The sequence below is a fragment of the Peromyscus californicus genome, unplaced genomic scaffold (assembly GCF_007827085.1).
Source record: "Peromyscus californicus insignis strain IS unplaced genomic scaffold, ASM782708v3 Scaffold_22__1_contigs__length_63687245, whole genome shotgun sequence".
NCBI lineage: Eukaryota > Metazoa > Chordata > Mammalia > Rodentia > Cricetidae > Peromyscus > Peromyscus californicus.
Genome location: NW_026294525.1, coordinates 32468368 through 32472009, shown reverse-complemented (window position 1 = coordinate 32472009; position 3642 = coordinate 32468368). Strand labels below are relative to the sequence as shown.

At 39.5% G+C, this 3642-nt stretch overlaps 1 pseudogene; it reads left to right on the top strand.

The window, feature by feature from the left end:
• Positions 1-2876: 2876 nt before the first annotated feature.
• LOC128118748 (40S ribosomal protein S19-like) lies at positions 2877-3289 on the top strand (annotated as a pseudogene).
• Positions 3290-3642: the final 353 nt, after the last annotated feature.

Genomic DNA, 3642 nt, shown 5'->3' with positions numbered 1-3642 from the left:
GGGACAACCCACTTCCTGGGCAGCCCCAGTTTTGCCCTCTCTAGGCCTCGCCATCTCTGACTAAAACAGGCAAACAAACAAACAAACAAAACTAGGGTTCATAAAGAATAACCTGTCAGACACCAGCAGACTTTGCATTCTCCACATGGCTGTTCATGTTAAGATTGTTCACGCTTAGATTGCCTTAATAAAGAACCAGAGATGGGGTGGGGGTGGGGGGAGTCAGGGGATGCTTACGTAGCACATATATTTTTCTCACAGTTCCCCTCAGTACTCTGCTGAGGCTGTTTGCTTCTTCCTGCCGCGACAGACTTTGAACTCCTGACTCTTCTGGGAGCAGCGTAGCTTAGCTCCATACCCTTCCCCACTTCCCAGCAATGACCTCCATCACACACCTTTCTGTGATGCATGGCTACATCATTCTTGCTCAGGTCTTACTCAGGCGCTGTTGCATTCCTTACACTGGACTTGAGGTCAGCCTTCTGGGGTTTTCTACGATGAGGCTTGTAGACACAGGCACAGAAACCACACATCCTGCTTGATGTGTCCGGCCCTGCAGTATGTTTCTTCAGTTGGACCAGTACAACCTCTTCCTTGTCATCAGAAGTGGCTCCAAGTGGTCTCTTTCTTCCTTTCACGGGAGCACACCTCAGCATCTGCAAGGAATTCTGTGTGTTCTGTTCTAAGAGACACAAAGAGGCATGGCGCCATGAGCTTGTAGTGAGGAAAGGTTGACAAGTTTCTGTGGAGCATCGAGCTCCCCTTAGGCAGTAAGGGTCAGAGCTCTTTCTGGTCAGAGTTTCTTGTCTGCAAAGATCTCCTCCGGGCTTTTCATTGATCCTGAAGCAGACATAAAAGGGGAGCGTACCCCAGTGCAATTCTTTAAGATGGACCAAATGTTAGGCCACCAAAAGTCTCAACAGAAGTCCTCAAAATTTGAAATCATATAATAGATCTTTCCAAATGACAATAGAGAAACATTCAAGATCAATATGAAAAGGAACTTCGGACATTGTAGAATTAGGGCCAGCAAGATGGTTCCTTAGGTAAACCTGAACTCAATCCCTAAATCACAGACCGTGGAAGGGGAGAACTGACTACTATAAGTTGACCTCTGACCTCCATACATTCACAACCACAGTAAATAAATAACAAATAAATGTAACTTAAAAATTTTACAAACAAAATTGCACAATTACATGCAAATTAAACAACACACACCTAAAAAGCCAAGTGGGTCAATGAAAAAAAAAAGAAAAGAAAAAAAATTTAAAGCATCCTGAGACAAATAAAAAACTGAACCATACAAAACTTATGGCATATAGCAAATCAGTGTTTGAAGGTAGTTTATAGCAATAATAGATACACTTTAAAATTAGGAAGATTTCAAATTTCAAATAACCTAATAGTGTAATGCAAAGAGATACAACATCATCTACATATCACACTTTCAGTTGGGAGAAGAAAGTATAAATATTAAAGCAGAAATAAGTGAAATTAAAACTTAAAAGATTTACAAAAGATCAATGAAATAATAACTTGCCCTTTGGAAAATAAACAGATTTTTTCCTAGACCAAGAAAAGTAGAAGACCCAAGCGAAGAATATCAGTGGTGAAACCTGAGTCATTACAGTGGATCCCACAGAAACATTAAGGATCATTTGGGATCATTAGGAGCAACTATTTTCCAATTAATTGGAAACCCTGGAATGAATGGATAGATTTCTGAGCACATATAACCTATCAAACTTGAACTATTAAGAAAATATAAAACCTTTACTGGCCAATAATAGGTTATATCAGAATTAAGTTTCTTCCCAAAAGAAAAATCTAGGGCAAGGTGGTGTCACTGCTGGATTTTAACCAACTTTTAAAGAATACCAATCCCCCTATTCCCAAACTACCACTAAAAAATTAAAGAAAAGACTTCTTCCACACTTATCCTATGAGGCCCGCATTATCCAAATAATCAAAGCTGGTAATGACAGAACAATAAAAGGAGGAGGTGGGGGAGATTGCTTCCTCATGTTCCCTATTAAGATAGATTAAAACAAACAAATAAACTTCTCAATAAGAAACAATCCAATCCAATCCCGTATCAAATCAAAAATGCAATACACCACAATCGACTGAGATTTATCCTATGGGTGCAAGGATGGTTCAAACTATGCAAATCAATAAATGTGACGTATTACATGAACAGAGTGAAGGACAAAAGTTATGATCATCTCAACAGATGCAGAAGGTATTCAATAGAAGCCAACACATTTCCATGATGAAAACTCTCGATAAAGTAGCTACAGAAGTAATATACGTCACCATGATAAAGGAGGCACATTCCAAAGCACAACCACTATTGTAATGAATAAGGAACCCTGAAAGCATTTTCTTCAAAATTTGGAGCTGATGTCTTCTTTCACAGTTATTGAAGAGAATCCTGGACTCCTAGCCATAGTAATTCAGAAAGAGCAATAAATAAATAAATAAATAAATAAATAAATAAATAAATAAATAAATAAACCAAACAAACAAACAAATATCAGTTGACTGTAAGGTACAAGCTTCTAATTCAGGATTCGAGAGGCAAGACCATCCAAGGTTTAAGATCAAGTCTGTTTACAGTCATCCATCTCTACTTAGTGAGGACCTGTCCAAAATAAAAACAAATGAACAAACAATAAATACCACCCAGATCTGAAGGAAGGCAGTCAAATTGTTCCTGTTTACAAATGAATGATTTATACTTAGAGAAGCTTAGACTCCAATGGACAACTGTTAGATTTGATAATGAATTCACTAAACTGTTAGAACATAAGCCCATACATAAGAAAGTATTGTTGGTCCTTTCTCCTTGCTGGTAGCACAGAGACCCCAGGATGCCTACAGTTACTGTGCAAGGGATAAAGCAGCAGGCATTCATTCAAGCTCTGGCAACCTTCCTCAAAAAGTCCAGAGAGATGAAAGTTCCTGAATGGGTGAACACAGTTAGGCTGGTCAAGTATAAAGACCTTGCTCTTTAGGATGAGAACTGGGTCCCCACAGGAGCTGTTCCCACAGCTCAGCACCTGTACTTCCTGGATTGTGCTAAGGTTGGCTCTATGACCAAGACCTATGGAGGATGTCAGAGAAATGGCCTCAGACTCAGTAGCTTTAGTAGAGGTTCCAAGAATGTTGCCCACCCTGTCCCCCAAGCTTTCCAGGGGCAAAAATTGGAGAAAATGGTCTAGATTGGGGCTGCAAGCTGAGACCTCAGGGATAGAAAAATCTAGACAGAACCATTAGTTGGTAACTACCAACAAGCAGCATTAGAACAAAGAATGCTGGGTCAATAAATTGTCTCATATACAAAACAAATAAGCATTTCATTTCTTTACCAGCTATACTTGTTGAAAAAGAAATTAAAAAAAACACAGCTACAAACTTCATTCATGACAGTTAAGAACTGTTGTGTGATATTTGGATTGTGTTCTGACAAATAAAGCTTGCTTGGAGTCAGTGGGTGGAGCTACCCACTAGCTGACCAAAATTAACCATAGAGGTTTGGAGGACTGTAAACAGATAGGAGACAGGAAGTAGTAAGGCGAAGCTGAGAGAGGATCTCGGCTCATTTTGGAGGAAGGAATGGAAAAGGCAGGAAGTCAC